A 21,110-nucleotide genomic window follows, 5' to 3' on the forward strand; every position below is an offset into this window, starting at 1 on the left:
ACAGAGAGTGCTCTTCACTGTTCAGTGCCACAACATTTCAATTACTTTCATAATCTTGCAGAAAACTCACCTTTTCCAGGAAATTGTCTAATTAACCCCATTTGACTTAAGTCTCACCATTATTCTGGTTATCTCAGCACTCACGTAATCAGCTTGCATAATCCTCTGCACCTGCAGATATATAGCTTTGCATTGTTCTTAAGTCATTTTCTGTATATTTAGCTCCCTCCTCCAGCTAGTTTCAAAGCTCTTGATGGGCAGCGAGGAATGCATCTCCTACTTTGTTTGTAACACCCTTCCCATATCACCCTTGGCCTCTAGCCTCAAGAACATAGTTTCAAATGCTTGCTGAAAAACTGAATCAAGGATATTTAATGAAATTGCATTTTGAAGCTATGAAAAGCAAAACATCAAATGGAGGCAATTTCATGGTTATTATCTAAAGCAACAGACCAGGTGTTCTGACAATGAACAAATATTTGTGATTATTTTTATATTTTATAAAATGAGGATGGGAGACGAAAATGCATCATTGTGTGACTTCAATGGCAATGGTTAGCAAAGCGTAGATAACGGTATGAAATGTTTTACTGTCAGAGAATGAGTATACAGTTTAAAACAATGATATAGCTGTGTGACCTTGGGCATGTCAAGTAACCTCTCAGGTGCTAAATTTCCCCATCTGTAAAATAATGAGGGATTAGATTATATTATCTCTGTCTGCTCACATTTTGTTTGACAAGTGGTGTGTAGGTCTGCACCCGGGATCCAAACCAGTGAACTCTGGCCTGCCGAAGCAGAACATGCAAACTTAACCACTGCACCACCGAACTGACCCCAATTATGCTTTTTAGATCATATACTTCAGCCTAAGTTGGTAGTGTGGCAGTGTGTATATGATGTGAATTCTGAGTATGTGATATCTTAGTAATCATCAACTGATGCCTTTTGGGGTGCTTAAGTATATGTTAAATATATGTAGCTTCTGTCTTGGATAGATGATGCTCGTGATCTATTCCCTGAGAAACCAAATGGATCTAGGGCTAGAATAAACAAGATTCAGTATTTTCTAGCAGGCTAAGGATGATGAGGGAAAGAGAAATTAAAGAGAGAGTTTTTAGTTGAGGTGTAGATTGAAACTTAGGTAAAACAGGGTCTGCATTTGCTTTACCAATAAGCAGAAGTAGGTACCTTTCCTCATTCTTTCTCTCTCCTTCATTCACCTCCCTAGATCTCAGGGAACCACCTCCCTAAAAGGGGAATTTATCATTAATTATAATTCATGATTCAAAGTCATCATAGAGAATTTCTACTCTGAAGCACAGAGACTTGGCTATTAAAAAAAAAAGCATGTAAAACATGCTTTTATTTTATTAAAACATGAAAGTAGAAGGACATGTAAATTTATACCAAGTAATATAAATCACTTGCAAATCTACCAGTGCCCTAGGTTAATGAAATTAAAGAACCATAAGAGACTGATGAGGAATTTATTCTCCAAACATATACCCAGAATTAAAAGACAGACTATACTGATTTGTCTAGTTTCTTAAAGACGTTTGTTCCCAATGACTGAATGAAAATTACTTATTCAATAACATCTTCTCCCTACCATATCCCCACCTTTTTTTTTGGTGAGGAAGATTGGCCCTGAGCTAACATCTGTGCCAATCTTCCTCTTTTGCTTGAGGAAGATTGTCACTGAGCTAACATAGTGCCAGTCTTCCCCTATTTTTTGTATATGAGATGCTGCCACAGCATGGCTTGATGAGTGGTGTGCAGGTCCACGCCCAGGATCCAAACCTGTGAACCCCAGGCCACTGAAGCGGAGTGCCAAACTTAACCACTAGGCCACTAGGCTGGCTCCTATACGTTTTTTTTAAAAGCAAAAAGTTTATATTGTTACTAGATTATGTTTTTCATGAAAATAGAAATCATTTCAATGTATAAATAAATATATAGAGTATATATAGTATAAGAGATCTTCCATAATGAGAATCAGTTTTTGAGGAAATGTAGTTTTGTCGTGTAACAATAACCTAACACAGCTTTTCAGAGCTTGGCACTTTATGTAGCACATTGAGCATTTTAGATCTTCAAGCTAAGAGATGAATTATCTACAATTTATGTAGGTTTATGTTCCTAATACATAAAATAACTATAGAGATATGTTATTGAATCCACGTTGATTGATGAATGGAGTCCAAAGGAAACAGAGAGCAGCAACTTGAGAAATTTCTCCAAGGATGTTTTACAGCCTCAAAGTGGCTACAAGCTTTCTACCAAATGACTGGGAGAATAAGAACAAGTGGCTATAAAGTCAAGAGTATGGACAGTGAGAGTGAAGATGGAAGGGTGAGTGGTTGCTAAAAGCATAAGGAATTGAGATCAGAGAGTGAGATATTGGAGTTCAGGATTTGTGATGTAGAGCAGTTCTGGGGGGTGGCAAGGTCTGGAAGGCTTCCATGCCAGTGAGTGGTGGATGACGCGAAGTGGAGGTGAATGTCACAGGAGTTAGAGGTTTAAGAATTATAAATGTAGGGTGCTGAGTGGACTAACTGTCCATAGGGATCTTTATTGATTGAATGAATAGTACATGCCTATTTTGTGGAAAGCATTCTGGAGACATAGCCATAAATGAGGAAAATACAGTTCCTGATTTCATAGAACTTCTACTCTAGTAAAGAAGATAGACAGTTAAACAAATAATTCTGATACAGTAGAATGAGTATTACTTCCCAGGAACCAAAGAAATACTAGACAAGAGGAGTCTATCCTCTCTGGTAGCCAGTGATAATGCGATTATCTTTAAGACACCTGCTCTTGCCCATTTTTCTATCACTTTTTGACTAAAAACTGGCTTTCAGTTTATAGACAAAATAAAATAGAGAAGTTAAGTGATTTACCCAATTTCATACAGCTGGTGAGTGGCAGAGCTAGGATTCAAAACCTAAAAACAAGATCTGTCATAGCTGTAGTTCCATTATGGCTATGAAAGATGACTGCAGCCCATCCTCCTGGCTGATTACAACTGAAAAATATGGAAAAATACGGAAACCGTTACTTCAGGACTCTAACAAGTTAACAAAAGCAGTAAGATTATGGAAAGGAGTCAAAACTTGGACAAGTGACCTGCATGGGGGTGAGTTTCCCATTTTTTTCCCTTGTGCTGCTTTGCGCTTACAGTGGGTCCCAGTCACATAGTGGTGTGGTGGTGTTGGAGGCTAAAACTGATGGAAAGTTCATCAGTTTCCTGGCCAGGAGAACAAGGGAAAAAAGCACCACAAAGCTGGATAGTGTGGGAGGAATTACACAGGGAAGAAAGCTGGAGAAGGGGTCCCCTATTTCTGCACAAGTCTCAGCTGAACCCCTGAGCTATGTGCACATGGGACAAACCCTAATGAGCAGAGCAAAGGCTTTGAGAACTGAAGTGAGATTAGAATCATCCACACAAGTTTCAGATTAATCCTGCGTAATGCCTGCATGGGACAGATAAGCAGAGCAAATTCTTACAGAAACAAAATAAGATTTAATATTTTAGCAATTTTATTGAGGTATCCTTTATATACTATAAAATTCACCTGTTTTAAGTTTGTAATTCAATGATTTTTAGGAAAGGGATTGAGTTGTGCAACCATCACTGCAGTTCAGTTTTGACCATTTCCATCAGCCCAATAAGATCAGTTTCTGTTTATAGTTAATCTTTGTTCTCACCCCTAGCCCCTGGAAACCACGAATCTACTTTTTGTAGATTTGCATTTTCTGGACATTTCATATGAATAGAATCATACAATATGTGGTCTTTTGCATCTGGCTTATTTCACTTAGCATGTTTTTGAAGTCCATCTATATTGTAGCATATATGAGTATTTAGCTCTTTTTTGAGGATGAAAAGTGTTCCATTGTATGGCTATTCCACATTCTAAACTAAGATTTGAACTGATACCCATGTAAGGCAAGACAGAATTTATAGTCTAAATCTAACAGAATGATTACCTGTTAAAACAAAAGCATCAAAATTTTCCAAAAGACCCAGAAGTCCCATGACCCAGAGTCTAAACAATATCATAGTCAAAATGTCTGAGAGACAATCTAAACTGTACATATTAAGAGCCAGGAAAATATGACCGATCTTCAAGGGAGAAGACAATCAACAGGTGCAACCCTGAGAAAACCCAGATGTTGGGATTATCAGATTCTTTAAAACAGCAATTATACCTATGACCCATGAGGTTAAGGAAAAAACAATAGAAATGAATGGATAAATAGAAAACAGTTTTTAAAAATTGAAAGTTTAAAAGTGAAAAATGCAACGTTAGAAATGTAAAATTTACCAGATAGGCTCAATAGTAGACTAGCGATGACTGAGGACAGAGCCAGTAACTAGAAAATAGGTCAATACAACAAATCTCACTTATGCGTGGAATCTAAAAAGGTCAAACTTTTAGAACCAGAGAGTAGAATGGTAATTACCAGGGGCTGAGGGGTGGGGAAAATGGAGAGAGGTTGATCAGAAGGTACAATCTTTCAGTCATGAGATGAATAAGTTCTGGGGATCTATTGTACAGCAGGGTGACTATCGTTAATAATACTGTATTATATGCTTGAAATTTGCTAACAGAGTAGAGCTTAAGTGTTCTCATTACACCAGAAAAAAAAAAGTCACTAGTATATGATGTGATGGATATGTTAATTAGCTTGATTGTGGTAATCATTTCACAATGTATATGTTATCAAGCCATCACGTACTCACCTTAAATACATGCATTTTTTTTTTACCAGTTATATCTCAATAAAACTGGAAAGAAAAGAAAATAGGTCAATAAATATTATCCAATCTGAGGAAAACCAAGACAAAGAAAGTTGGAGGACGGAACAATGAACAGAGCTTCAGGAACTTGTTAGACAATATCAAGAAGTCTAATATTCGTGTCATTAGGGTTCCAAAAGGAGAGAAGAAAGAGATTGATGCAGAAGAAATATTTCAAGGAATATTAGCTGAAAATGTCCTACATTTGATGACACATAAATTTATAGATTCAAAAAGCTCAGTGAACCCACAGAATAACTCAGAGAAAACCATGCCCAGTCATATCATAATAAAAGTAATTAAAACCAAAGATAAATTTTAAAATCTTTAAAGTAGCCAAGGAAAACATCATACATTTATATATATGTGAACAATGATTCGGATATCTGTGGATTTCTCATCAGAAACCACGAAGGCCAGAAGACAGTCGGGCAACATCCTAAGTGCTGAAAACAAAGAACTGTGAATCCCAAATTCTATATCCAGTGAAAATATGCTTCATGACAAAAGATGAAATAAAAACATTCTCAGAAAAAGGAAAACTAAGAGAATCTGTCAACAGCGGACATGTTCTACAAGAAATGCTAAGGAAATTTCTTCTGGATGAAGGAAAATTATATCAGAGGGAAACTGGAATCCTCAAGAATGAAGGAAGAGCATCAGCGGTGGTAAATATATGGGCAAATATAAAGACTATTTTTCTCCTAAGTTCTTTAAAATATGTGTTACTATTGAAGTCAAAGATGTAATATTGTCTAGTGGAGTTTCTAATGTAAGCGCATGTTATACTTATGAGAAATATAACATGAAAGTGTAAAGAAACCTATATGGCTATATGACTTTTATATTTTGCTTAATCTCGTAAAATACCGACTCTAAATAGATTATGAAAGATTAGGTGTATATAGTATAATGCTTAGAGCAATTATTAAAAATATAATTTAAAGAAAAATAGCAAAATAGCCAATATACAGATTGAAATAGAATAGTAAAAAACAGTACTCAACTAATCCAACAGAAAGCAGACAAAGGGTAAAATAAGAACCAAAACAGAGAGGACAAGCAGAAACAAATACTGTCGTATCCTAATCAAATCACGCCAACAGTTACATTGAATGTAAATAATCTAAAAACAGCAATTAAAAGACAGAAATTGAAAAATAGAAACAAGACCCAATTATATGCTGTCTATAAGAAATGCACTTTAAATATAAAGACATATATAGGTAAAAAGTAAAATTATGGAAAAAGGCATACCATGAAAATACTAATCAAAAGAATACTGTACTGGCTGTATTAATATCAGATAAAGTAAATTTCAGGTCAGGGAGTATTACCAGGGATAAAGTAAAAAGGGAATTACATAATTATAAAAGAATCCGTTCACCAAGAAGACATAACAATTCTAAATGTATATGCAGCTAACAACAGCTATTCAAAATATACGTGACAAAACGTAAAAGAACAAAAAGAGGAAATGGACAAATCCACAACTGTATATGATGACTTCAAAAAGGTATTTCAGCAATTGATAGAAAAATTTGAAAATAGATGAATATGGATATAGAAGACCTAAAGAACACGATCACCGACTTGAATTTATCTTCTTATTAAGTGCACGTGGAACATATTCTGGGCCATAAAACAAAACTTAAAACTGTAAAAGAATTGAAATCATACAAAATATGTTTGCTAACCATAATGAAATTAAATTAGAAAATTAATAACAGAGATATAAGATATCTGGAAAGTCTTCAAATATTTGAAAAAGATTACTAAATAACTGATGCATAAAAGGGGAAAGCTCAAAGGGAATTGAATTAAATTTAAATTGCAACATTTGTGAGATTCAGCTAATGCAGTCCTTCAAGGGAAGTGTGTAGCACTAAAATGCATCTTTTAGGAAAGAAAAAAGTTTCAAAATAAGAGTCTAAGCACCCACCTTAAGAAATTAGTAAAAATGAGCAAATTAAATTCAAAGAAAGAAAAAGGTAAGAAAAGCAGAAAAACAATTGAGAAAATCAATGAAACCAAAAGCTGCATCTTTAAAATTTTCAGTAAAATTGATAAATCTCTAGCAATACTAACAAAGATTAGAAAGAGTGAAGACACAAATCACCAACGTCAGGAATGAAAGGGGCGATATCAGTACAGAACCTACAGATATAAAAAGATAATAATGGAATACCAATGACAATTGTATGCCTATATATCTAAAAACTTAGATAAATTAGATTGATTCTTGAAAGAAACAAACTACCAGAGCTGACTCAAGAAGAAATAAATAACTAGATAGTCTTACATCTATTAAGGAATTTGAATTCATAGTTAAGTAAACTTCCAGAAAGAAGACCCCAGTCCAGATGACTCCACTGGAGAATCCTATCAAATATTTAAGAAAGGAATACTACTAAATCTATACAACATCTTCCAGAAAAAAGAGGTAAACATCACTCTGATATCAAAATCAGATAGACATTAAAGAAAAGAAAACTAGAAGCCAATATCCATCATGAACCTAGATGCAAAACCCTGAACAAAATATTAGCAAATAAAAATCAATAATATATGAAAATATATACACCAGGACCAAATGGGGTTTATATCAGAAATGTAAGGATAGTTCATCACTAGAAATCAATCAATGTAATTCATCATAATAACAGATTAAAGAAGAAAAATTATATGATCATATCAAAAGATGTAAGAAAAAAAACTTGACAAAGTTTAACATCAATTCATATTTCAAAAAAATCCCAAAACAAGGAATTGGAGGGAACTTACTCAACTTGGTAAAGAGAATTTACAAAAACAAACATCGAAAAACAAAACAAAATAAAATCCCTCGGGTAACAATATACTTAATGGTGAAAGATTGAAGACGGTTTACCTAAGATCTGGAATCAGGGAAAGATGTCCACTTTCACCTCTCTTATTCAACTTAATACTTGAGGTCCTCTTGAGTGAAATGAGGCAAGAAAAAAACAAAATAAAATGCATACAAATTGGGAAAGAAAAAACAAATCACTCTTTATTCACAGATGTCATGATCTTCTAAATAGAAAACCCCAAGATATCTGAAAAAATAGCTCATAGAACTAATAAATGAGATTAGCAATGTATGATACAAAGCTAATATACAAAAATCAATTATATTTTCAAATGCTGACAATGAACAATTTTAAAATAAAGTTTAAAAATCCATGCTATCTACAATAGTATATGCAACATGAAGTACTTAGGCATAAATTTTAAAAATATGCATATCTGTTGGCTGAAAATTACTAAACACTGATAAAAAGACTCAACATTGTTAAATTTCACTTCTCTCCAAATTTTTGTATAGATTCAATTAAATCACAATCAAAATCATAGCAGGATATTTGTAGATATAGAAAAGCTGGTTCAAAAATATATGTGGAATGAAAGTAGACCATTATCTTACACCATACACAAAAATTAACCCAAAATAGATTAAAGACTTGAATGTAAGACCTTAAAGCATAAAATTCCTAGAATAAAACATAGGCAGTATGCTCTTTGACATTGATCTTAGCAGTATCTTTTTGAATTTGTCTCCTCAGGCAAGGGAAACAAAAGAAAAAAAAATAAACAAACGGGACGACATCATACTAAAAAGCTTCTGCACAGCAAAGGAAACCATCAACAAAATGAAAAGCCAAACTACCAATTGGGAGAAGACATTTGCAAATCATATATCTGATAAGGCATATAATATCCAAAATATATAAAGAAGTCATACAACTCAAAAACAGAAAAACAAACAACCTGATCAAAAAATGGGCAGAGGATCTGAACAGACATTATTCCAAAGAAGATATACAAATGACCAACAGGCGAATGAAAAGATGTTCAACATCATTAATTATTAGGGAAATACAAATCAAAACCACAATAAGATATTGCCTCCCACCTATCAGAATGGCTATTGTTAAAAAGACAAGAAATAACAGGTGTTGGAGAGGATGTGGTGTAAAGGGAGCCTTCATGCACTGCTGGTAGGAATGTAAACTGGTGCAGCTACTATGGAAAACAGTATAGAGGTTCCTCAAAAAATTAAAAATAAAACTACCACATGATTCAGCTATTCTACTTCTAGATATTTATACAAAAAAATGTGAAAACATTAATTCGAAAAGATATCTGCACCCTTATGTTCTCTGCAGCATTATTCACAACAGCCAAGACTTGGAAACAACATAAATGCACAGTTATGGATGAATGGATAAAGAAGATGTGACATTATCTATCTATCTATCTATCTATCTATCTATCTATCTAATGGAATACTATCCAGCCATAAAAAAGATGAAATCTTGCCATTTGAAACAACATGGATAGACTCTGAAGGTATTATGCTAAGTGAAATAAGTCAGGCAAAGAAAGACAAATACCATATAAACAAACAAACACATAGATATGAAGAACAGATTGGTGGTTACCAAAGGGGAAAGGGGTTCGGGGAGGGTAAAAGAGGTAAATGGCACATACAGATGGTGATGGTTGGCAACTAGACTTTGGGTGACAAACACGATGTAGTCTACACACAAGTCAAAATATAATGATGTACGCCAGAAATTTATAGAATATTATAAACCAATGTTACCTCAATAAAAAATAGTATGTGGAAATGCCAAGGAACTAAAATAGCCAAAACAACTTTAAAAAAGAAAAAAAGAGTTGGAGGACTCACACTAGCTGATTTCAAGACTTATTATAAAGCTACAGTAATCAAGACATGGTGGTAATGGTGAAAGGATAGACACACAGATTATTGGTACAGAATCTAGAGTACAGAAATACATCCACACAAATGTGGGACAATTGTGTCATTGTGTTTACTTTACTTATTTAGTATTTCATGTTTTTAACAAATATTTTTATTGTGGTAAAAAAGGCATAACATAAAAGTTACCATCTTAACCATATCTAAGTATACAGCTCAGTAGTGTTAAGTATATTCACATCGTTGTGTCTTGCAAAGCTGAAACTCTGTACTCATTAAACAACAATTCCCAATTTTCCCCTTACTCCAGCCTCTGCAAATCACCCTTCTCCTTTCTGTTTCTATGAACTTGACTACTCTCCATGTATAAGTGGAATCATACAGTATTTGGGTTTTTGTGACTGGCATCTTTCACTTAGCATAATGTCCTCAGGATTTATCCATGTTGTAGCATGTGTCAGAATTTCCCTCCTTTGGAAAATGGAAATTTGACAATGTTCCAAAGGTAATTAAATGTAAAAAAAATAGTCTTTTCAAAAATTGTGGCTGAAAAATTGAACAATATGCAAAAAAAAAATTAGTACACTCTATGCCCATATCTTGTTACTAATACTATTGTTCAGTGAAAAGAACCAAGGCTCTTGGAGAAATGGCTGATTGTAGGGTCAGGGAAGAAAATTTACAAAATTAGCCCGGAACATTTTGTATTACCAGAAAACAAGGAAGGATGCAAACAACAAACTGAAAAAGCACCCTCAATGATGGGAATATGTCAAAGGGACACAGGATCCAACTGAAAGATGTTCCAGTGGCCAATGCTGGAACAATTTAAGCAACAAAAAAATAAAATAGTGTCAGATTATAACCCAAAGTATAAAATAAATATCTGTGAGTCCGTCCTGATGTAAATGATGAACAATAAAGACCAATGACCTATTGATTTTTGAAAGTTTTGAATACTGATACTCAAAACAACATGAATGGATGCAAAATAATTGTGGTGACTGAGATAAGCTAGGCATCAAAGAGTATAGACTGTATGATTCCATTTATATAAATTCTAAAAATGCAAACAAATCTAGTGACAGAAAGTAGGTCAGTAGTTGCCTTGCAATGAAGGTGAAAGGGAATGGCGAGGTGCATGAGAAATCTCTTTAGGATGATTGAAATGTTTGTTATCTTGATTGTGGTGTGTTTTCATAGTGGTATACATATGTCAAAACTAATCAAATGTTACACTTTAATTATGCACAGTTTGTTTTACCTTAATTAAGCCTCAATAAAGCTTTTTAAAAGATTGTCTCCTTGGGGCTGGCCCAGTGGTGCAGTGGTTAAGTGCACACATTCTGCTTTGGCAGCCCAGGGTTCGCCGGTTCGTGTCTCAGGTGCAGACATGGCACCACTTGGAAAGCCATGCTGTGGTAGGCGTCTCACATATAAAGTAGAGGAAGGTGGGCACGGATGTTAGTTCAGGGCCAGCCTTCCTCAGCAAAAAGAGGAGGATTGGCAGCAGATGTTAGCTCAGGGCTAATCTTCCTCAAAAACAAAACAAAACAAAACAAAACAAAAAACAGAAAAAACAAAAATTGTCTGCTTCATTCTCAGTCTAGAGTTCTTTTCATCACACCACTGTTCCCTCTCCAGGTGGAGGTGGAGCCTTTAAGGATGGCGGGCAGAGAGAAAGAATCAGCATTTATGAATGATCTATTAGAGAGTTAGAGTCTCCCAGATCTTGAATCATAGTATTAGGTCAGACTTCAAATAATTGGTTGAACTACATGAAATTGCTCTTTTTTTCCTTTTTTTGAAAAAGATTAGCCCTGAGCTAACATTTGCTGCCAATCCTCCTCTTTTTTGCTGAGGAAGACTGGCCCTGAGCCGACATCCGTGCCCACCTTCCTCTACTTTATATGTGGGACACCTGGTACAGCATGGCTTGACAAGCGGTACCCAGGATCCAAACCGCCGAAACCCGGGCCTCCAAAGCGGAACACGTGAACTTAACTGCTGCATCACCGGGCTGGCCTCCTAAATTGCTCTTTTTATAGGCTAAAAGTGGTTGAATGTCAGAATTTCATACAGTTCAATATACAGTAATTTGAATTTTTCCAGTAGGTGTATGGACAGGGAAAGAGCATAATGTATGCATTGCTTTTAGACTTAGACGCAAATTCTTAGAGGGGTGAAAAGTGACATCTGTGAGTTGCATCAAGGAAGGATGTTGACTTTTCACTTTGAGTACAATTCATGAAGGCTCAATAGAGCATATGAATTTATTTCTTAAAATGGAAATAGCTTCAGACAATGTAGAAAATTTAAAGAAGTAAAAATCACTCAAAGAAAATCACTGTTAATTTGGTGCAAATTCTTTAAGATTTTTTTCTACACATGTAAACTCACATAGACTATAGCTTATTTTTCAAAATGGTATTGTGCTATAGATACTGGTTTGATATGAATGCAACACATGTATTTTTATTTGTTTTTTAATCTTGGATATCCTTTCAAGGTAATACATAAAAGATCATTCTTTTGATTTTTAACTTTCACTTTATTTTGTCATTGTATGGAGGAATACTAATTATTTTAAAAATAATTCTGTGTTGTTAACCTTTTTGGTAATTTACAATTGCACTACTCTAAACAACAGTCTAATGAACACTCTTACAGTGACATCCTTGTACAGATGCATGAATATTTCTACAGGATAAATTGCTAGGGGATGGTCAATGGATAAAAACAATGTTGAGACTTTGCATATATAATTGACTATTTTTCTTGCAAAACTGTTTCCTTGGCTTTGGGGACACTGTTATTCTCTTGTTTTTCCTTTTAATGCATTGGCTACTACTATCTCCTTTGCTGGATACTCTTCTCCTTCCCAACCTCCAAATGTTGGACAGTCCCAAGCTCAGTCCTTGGAGCTCTTCTTTATCTACAATAGCTTTCTACAGGACCTCAGCTAGTCCCATGACTTCCAAATTTATATCTCTAGTCCCGACCTTTCCCTGAATTCCTGACTATCCATTAGGATAGCTCAAGCCAATATATTTATTCTGACTCCACTCATAAGTCTGCTCTTCATTTATTATCCCCCCTCAGTTGCTTAACCCCAAAACTGAGAAATATCCTTGATTCTTCTCTTTCTCCCGCAATCCACATCTAATCCATCCGCAAATTCATTCATTTCTACCTTCAAAATATATCCTAAATTTGACAACCTCTCGCATCTCTGCCTCAGTCATCCTAGTCTAAGACATCATCGTATCTCAACTTAACTACTGCAACTGGTTCCTAAGTGCTCTCATTCTTGCCCCTCTAGTATGCGCTCCGCACACCATAAAATAAGTGATCCTTTAAAAATGCAAACAAGACTATGCCGATGCCCTATTCAAAAACCTTCCAATGGCTTCCCAATACACTTAGGAAATCCATAGTTTTCGTTCCAAACACTCTGAGCTCCTTGTCATCCCTTGAATGCCCCCTTTGCTCTTGCAGTTACCTTAGTTTTCTTCATTCAATTTTCTGCTTAACTGTTACCTGTCGAGAGAGGACCTCTCCTACTAACCTAAGATAGAACTCCCTGCCACTCTTTTCCCTCTTACCTGTTTAATCTTTTTGTCATAATATTTATCAGTACCTGCCACAATATGCATTCATTTCTTAATTTGTTTATTTTGTCTCATAAGAATGTAAGCTCTACTGGGGCCAGGGCCTTTTTCTATTTTCTTCGTTGTTATACAATAGCAGACATTCGGTGAATAAATGAACTAATAAGGCTGATTTTCAATAAACTTATAATAATTTCCACTCCTACCAGCTGTATCTGAGAGAATCTGTTTTCTCACACCCTTGCCAAAAATGGTTATTATGGATGTTTTTCAATTCTGCTAATCTGTGGGTTACAAAATAATATTTCATGGTGAGAAACTATCAAAAGATGGTCAGGGTGGAACTTTTTTCTTCCTTCATGGAACGTAAAATCATGTGCATCTTAAAACGGATAGCATCTAAGATTTGATGAAGCATGGTTCTTGGGCTGCCTGTCAATTTGCCTGGCATTGTAGATAATTAGAATAATTAGAAAACATGGTGCCCACGTTTGTAAAGCTGACAAACTAAGCAGTAAGTATAATTTGCACGAATATTTTTAGTAATTTGGGACTAAATCAGGTAGCAATCATTTTTCCTTCTTCTTCTTCTTCTCCCCAAAGCCCTCCAGTATGTAGTTGTATATTCTACTTGTGGTCCTTCTGGCTGTGCTATGTGGGATGCTGCCTCAGCATGGCCTGATGAGCGGTGCTAGGTCCATACCCAGGATCCGAACCAGTAAAACCTGGGCTGCTGAAATGGAACGTGCGAATTTAACCACTTGGCCATGGGGCCGGCCCCAGCAATCATTTTATAATCATTCGATTAGTAATTTTTTGGTTGTGTTTGTTGGGCTTGCCTCCGGGATCCCCATATAGTGGGTGAGGAGGCATGGGGGAGGATGGTTGGGCTTAGCCAGCAGAGCTCATATTCCAGTTTTAATGAAGCACCTCTTCTTTTATCTGTATTACATTTTGGATTTCCTTAGTCTTCTCATTATTGCACTTGAATACAGAGTGCCATTGATTAGAAATAAATACAAATGTTTGAAAACTACTCTTTTGACTGTTTAGAGAAGGGCTAAAGGGCGTGTGCAAAGAATTGTAAAAAAGGCTTTAATTAAATAGATAGAAGGAAATTAAAGAATACCACTTTACATTTATATCATACTTTACACTCTTTCAAATGCATTTACATATATTACTTATTTAAACTTTATCATATCCCCATGGGTTAGGCAAGTCAGCTGGCAGTATCCTCATTTTACAAGTGAAAAACAGAAGTCCGTGAGTTGTTCAAGATTGTATGACTAGTTAATGTAATCTATGGCAGAGTCAGAATTCATGAATCAGAAATCAAGGTATTCTAATTCCGGGAGAACAGCATTAGTAAAATGTGGACTCTTCCATAGTGAGGAAACCTAATTTCTCTCTAAGACTTTGACTCTCTCATAGCATTTTTATTTAAAAATTTCCCTCAACTATATTTATTTAAAGCTCAAATCTAATCCTCATATTATATTGTCCCTATATGTAAGGATTTCTAGCTCAGAGTTTTGTCCTCTCCAATGCCCTGAAAAACAGGATAATTGGGTCTCATTGTAATGTGTCTAAGTGATTGGGCTGATCCTTTTTTTTCAAAATGCAGTCATGAGTAGATGCTTCTAGAAGATTGCAAAAAATGGCTTTTAATGGTCTTTTATTACAGAATCATAAAGTATCTGATGAGGAGACCAGATTTAACTGACTGAATCTGGCAGCTTAACAATAATCAGTGTGCCATAGTTACTCGCCGCCAGACACATTACCCAAATCATTTCATTTGATTCCTCACAATAACCTTATTTAATGAGGTGATTGATAGATAGTGAGTTGACTCCCCTCAGCACCCCACCCCCTTCCTCCGTAAAGACATTCTGCAGGAGATCAACCTTGAAGAAAAATCAGGTTTTTTTCCATCACCAGCATTCAATTTTTAGAGATATTTTTATTCTTTAATATTATCTTTTAGCTTTTTACTATCACTTAATCTTTAAAATTAGGCATGAACAGCCGAGACTTGGAGAGCCTTCATCCAACAAGTAAGTGAGATACTTGAAGAAACCATACAGGAACCGACCCGTGGCTGAGTGGTTAAGTTCCCACGCTCCAATTCGGTGGCCCAGGATCTCGCTGGTTTGGATCCTGTGCGCGGACATGGCACCGCTCATCAGGCCATGCTGAGGAGGCATCCCACATAGCACAACCAGAGGCACTCATGACTAGAGCATACAGGTATGTACTGGGGATCTTGGGGAGAAGAAGAAAAAAGAGATTGACAACAGATGTTAGTTCAGGTGCCAGTCTTTAAAATAAAGAGAGACTATATATACATTTACCTGTAGGGTGCAGTTTTTTTTTTAATTTTTTTTCCCTTTTTCTCCCCAAAGCCCCCCAGTACATAGTTGTATACTCTTCCTTGTGGGTCCTTCTAGTTGTGGCATGTGGGACGCTGCCTCAGCGTGGTTTGATGAGCAGTGCCATCTCCGCGCCCAGGATTCGAACCAACGAAACACTGGGCCGCCTGCAGTGGAGCACACAAACTTAACCACTCAGCCACGGGGCCAGCCCCTGTAGGGTGCAGTTTTTGATGGACCAAAATAAAGATTAATCTATTCCAAAAGGCAAGTTCTTAGGGGTGAAAAGAAGGCTTCAGGCTTGCAGCCCAATCTTACTGGTGCAAGAATGGACTCACTTGAGTAGATACAAGAACTCTGGGACTCTTCAGGCTTCTCAGGAGTTCGCTCCTCCAGGCAACATGGAGTTAGACTGATTTCACGCAGAATCTTCCCAGTGTTCTGCTTCCTCATTCACCAATCCCCACAGCTAAGACTGCTTTAACTTGCCTCAAATTCTGAGACCAATTCTAACTTTATACTAGAAAAATGGAAGGAAAATAATGACATCTATTGAATACTTTCTCTGTGCCAGACACATTATTTGAATCATTTCTTCCAATTCCTTATAACAACACTAATTATTGCCAACTCACAGCAGCTAAGACAATAAACTCAATAAATACTTATTAACTGAACCAACAGGCAACAAAGTTTTTAATATTTCCATTTTATAACTGAATAAAGCAATACTCATATAGGTTAAATATAGTACCCAAGGTCACACAGGTGGTAAATTTCTTCTTCCCTTCCTCCTTCCCTTCCTCTTTTTCTTTTTTCAGTTTTAAAAAAATTTCAGAAATTATACATACCTGGCATTAAAAATCTAAACATTTCAAAAATGAAAAGAGTTAAAGTAAAAGTCTCTTTCTCTTCCTCCCCTCTCCACTCTCCAGACATAACCCCTGTAGGTAATTTGGTGTATCCATGTCCCTTTCATTGTATCAAGCAAATCTTACAACTGCTGCCATTCTGAGTCAGACTTTATAACGTCTAGATTTATATAACTGGGCTTTGTCTTTATCTTTGGTTTCAAGCTCCCATTCTGCATGCCCAATTTTGCAATTGAATGTTTTTATTACTATATCTTCACGCCTTTGTTTCTGCCATGGTCAGTAAAAGTATATTGGCGTTGTTTGTAATCAGGGTGTTATTCTAGTTGGGTTTACCCAAATTAAATCTTTTCTATTTAAGTTGCCAGTGTACACTTCGGGGATGTGAAAGACAGTTGAAATGTACTGTACAGCAACAGTTTTATGACTGTGGTAGCAATTGGAAGGGTAAGCATGACGGCAGTGTGCACTCAAACTGATAAATGGATCGTAAGGAAAAGCAGTACACAATCCAAGAACCGGTAACTGCTTGTCTCTGCTCTCTGATTTGATGTAGTGCTGGTGATAGAGCCTCAGTCTTTCCGGAGGCAATCTGTGTTGTTGCAGAAAAAGGTAAAACTGTTTTAATAGATTTTTAGTTTATCATCACATGTCTTCTTTCATTGTGTCTTGCAGCAGTTTATCTTTCACGGGGTATCTGTAGCAATTCCATTTCCAGCAAATTGCTCCCCAACATCTTCTTTATTTAGCCTGTTTAACTGTTTCTTCAGTAAGTCAATTTTAAGGACCAGCCATCACTACTCTCTGGCCACAATAATATTTCCTTCCTTATCCTTACTCATTTGTACTACTGGCTTCTCTCCTTTTGCTGCCACCCCACAAATAATTTCCAGTCTCTTTTGCTCTCCTGATGAATTTTTTATTTCTTTGTTTACTTGCTTGCCTACTCATTTGGGACCCATGATCAGGTATTTTAACATAACTCAAATAACTCATATAACTCATAACTCAAATAATCCCTAATTTCTTCGATCTTTTGTTTAGGCTGCAAAGCCCATTCTCAACCCAGAAAATAAATTTCTTGTTATTCAATTCCTTTGATTTTGCTCCTAGACCGTGATTTCTGAGGAATGTCGCAAAATTGTGATGAAGTTCACAATAAATTTGGGCTACTGAACTTCAACTGGATTTTGTACTTTACTTGGTACTTCTTTCATCCCTTCTAGACCTTTTCTGATCATCCCCCATGGCAGATGCCTAAACCTTATGCAGACTCTAGTATCTCATCTCTGAATATGGTTACTTATTTCCTTGGGTAAGATTGAAGCCATTCGATATGGTTCCCTGACCTTCCCTGGTTTCCTTCTAAGTAGATTTTTATTGCCAAACTCTCCTCTCTACCAATATCTAATTATCTAACATCCTGTCTTGGCCCCTTAAAGGACACTTTTTCAAGGCAGGTGCCTCTTGTTCCCATACTTTCCACACTCCTCTGGATCCTTGCTGCATCAGCGATCCCCTCTCTGCCATGTCCATCTCACTTCTCTTCCCACAAATAAGATTAGCTTCCCCGAGAATCCCCCACAATCTTCCTTGAAATTGGATATCTCCTGAAACTGCTGTTTCATTTCGTTCCCACACCCTTTACTGCCAATGCTTTTAAAAGAGTTAGCTATACTTGTCGTTTTCATCCCTTCCTGCTTCTTTGTACTCCTTGAAATCGGGCTTCTATTCTCACAACTATACTGAAATTCTCTCCTCAAAGTTCTGATATTCTGATAATAGTTTCTTATAATGAATTTTCCAATTGTCATCCTCTTAACCCTACTCTAAGGCATATGACTATCTTAGGCATATGTACTTCAGGCAAAAGTGCGTATGTTGACTACCATGTCTTTCTTAAAATTCTTTTTTCTTTATATGGAGGACTTCTCTGTTATGGACCTCCCCTACCTTTAGGTGTCCTCCTACATTAACTTCTGCTACATAATGTAACCTTTTGCTTGTAGAATTGAAAGCATTTATCCATAAAAAAGATCTATACTTGAATGTTTATGGGGATTTATTCACAATAGTCAAAACTAGACTCAACCCAAGTTTCCTTCAATAGGTGAATGGATAAACAAATTGTGGTAAATTCATAAAATGGAAAACTGCTCAGGAATAAAAATGAACAAACTACTGATACATACAACATGGATGATTCTCACAAGTATTGTGCTATATGAAAGAAGCCAGACACCGAAGACTACATACTGTACTGTTCAATTTATATGACATTCATAAAAGGCAAAACTACAGTGACTGAAAGCAGATTAGTGGTCGCCAGGGGCTGAATTAGGGGGAAGATATTGAGGACCAAAGGCCAAAAGGAATGCTCTGGAGTGATGGAAATGTTCTCTATAATGATCATGGTGGTGGTGGTTACATGACTGGTTACATTTGTCATTGACATTTTGGTATTTTATTGTACATGAATTATACCTCAGTAAAGTTCACAAAAAGTTAAACATATAAAAATCCAGAACTAGTGCAATTATTTTCAGATCCTCATATATCCCCCTAAGAAATTTTTTAATGGTCATTCTCTTATTAAAGCTATTTCATTATTTGCCCAAATAGATTGTAAACTTACTTTTGGATCTACCACTGAATTCGGTAATGTTAGTAACATAGAAAGTACTCTTCAAGTGCTTGATTTGTTGTTCCAATTGTTTTGAGGACAATCTCAGACTTGAGAAGCAATATAGTGTAATATTTAAAACATTTGTTGTTAGAGAAACCTGAGTTTAAATCATTGCTTTGCTACTTAGCTGTGTGAGTTTGGGCAAATTTCTTGTTCTATGTATGCCTCTGTTTCTTCTTCTGTAAAAGAGGAAAATGACTAGTACCTATTTTATAAGTTTATTGTAAGCATTAAAAGTATAATGCTTGTGAGTAATCAGCATAGAGAAAACAATAAATGCAAAAAATATTAGAATAAAGTTTATTTTATCCCTTTAAGACAACTAATTCAGCATCTAATTTTTACATGCATGGTGGATTTATTCCTCACCAAAAATGTAATCACTATCCATAATCAGGACTCCATAGTTCTCTAGACCACTTTTGACGCTGGAAACAATTATTGATACATTTTCTATCATGTCCTACTGTATCCAGTTACCTATTTTTCTTCCTTTACCTTCTTCGCTCCTTTGCTTTTATTCTGTGTGATATTTATTGTCAGCTTTTACATTTGGAATTTTAGGATAAATCCTCAAGAAGCCATTTATTTTATTTCCATTACTTTATGTACAATTGAAGTAAATTCGTTGTTGACTTGTTTAACGGATAGATCACTTTTCCAGGTAATTACTTTTTCAAGATCATAAGTAATTCATAAAAATAACTAAGTAGACCACTAAACACTAAGTATTATTAATAAATTTGAATGTGATGACAGACTAAGACTTAAGTAAATCATAGAATTTTCAAACTATAAGGCATGTAAGTGTCTATTCACTACAAGTCCCTAATTACCTGTTAAAGAACCTGAAGCCAAAAGAGAATAAATGGCATGCCTAAGGATGTGCAGCTAATTAGCAACAGAACCCTCAATTAAATCCATTCTCAATCCTGTGGCTTTCCATCAAAACCAGTCTGCATCTGCATAAACATAATTAGTCGCATTAGTAAATCTTAACCACTAGCGAACTTTACTAAGTTAGCTTTCATTTTGCTTAGGAATTTGTAGAATATATTGCTCGACTCACACTGAATCTCTTAGATTGAGAGTCAGATATAATATAATTTTCCTAATTAGTTCCATGACTCCTCTGCTCTCACCTTTCTCATTGATCAAGAGCAAAATACACTGCCTCCTCCTGTATCAGCCCGCTTTATTCTTCATCTGTCAAGGAACCTGAAAATATCTAAGTTTGCACCTGACTTAAAACTCCTTTCTGTTATTTAACCTATCTCATAGCCTCCTACGAAAGCAATCTTCAGAGCTTTCAGTTCCTTTGATTAGTTTAGATCAGGGGTCAACAAACTACAGGCTGTGGGGCAAATCTGGCTCACTGCCTATTTTTGTAAATGAGGTTTCATTGGAATAGAACCATGCCCATTTGTTTATGTATTGTTCATGGTTGCTTTCACATTACAATGGCAGAGTTGTATGCTTGTAACAGAGACCATAAGACCCATGAGGCCTAAGCTATCTACTCTCTGGTCCTTTAGAGAAAAAGTTTGTAGATCCCCTGGTCTAGATTATAATCAATTTTTAGAGGTGCTTATGAGCTTTGGAGAAGAATGTGTATTCTCTTCTTGGGATATTTTATTAGATATATACCTAATAATTTAAATGAGTAGATTATATTTTCAAATTTTCTCGAGTACTGTGTTTTTTCTACTTTCCTCTGTCAAAAATTGAATGGTATGATATATCAATCTCCCACTGAAATTATGTTTCTCTCAATTTTTCCTTGAATTTATAACAGATTTTGCTTCTGTGTACATACAGTGGTAGAAACACTATTATTTGATAATGGTTCATTATTGCTATATCCTCATTGTAAATTATACATTTTAACCAAAACACATTATTCTCTGTATTAAATAATGCTTCTTTTCCTTGAATTCTACGTTGGTATTAATGTTGATTCCCCTAATTTCTTTCATTTTTATCTACATAATTGCTCATTCTTTTATTTG

General features: G+C 35.6%; 1 long non-coding RNA gene across 8 annotated transcripts in view; it reads left to right on the forward strand.

Moving 5' to 3' along the window:
• The window catches only part of LOC138921894 (uncharacterized), a 186,062-nt gene that overhangs the window by 112,234 nt on the left and 52,718 nt on the right, over positions 1-21,110 (forward strand). For 2 of the 8 annotated variants that reach the window (XR_011434878.1, XR_011434875.1), the window contains one exon: positions 4,783-9,282. The exons of the other annotated variants lie outside the window; for them this stretch is intronic. This is a non-coding gene — a long non-coding RNA (uncharacterized lncRNA). Of the gene's footprint in view, positions 1-4,782; positions 9,283-21,110 lie in introns of those variants that run through there. 8 annotated transcript variants of the gene reach the window in all.

This window comes from Equus caballus, chromosome X (assembly GCF_041296265.1).
Source record: "Equus caballus isolate H_3958 breed thoroughbred chromosome X, TB-T2T, whole genome shotgun sequence".
Lineage (NCBI taxonomy): Eukaryota > Metazoa > Chordata > Mammalia > Perissodactyla > Equidae > Equus > Equus caballus.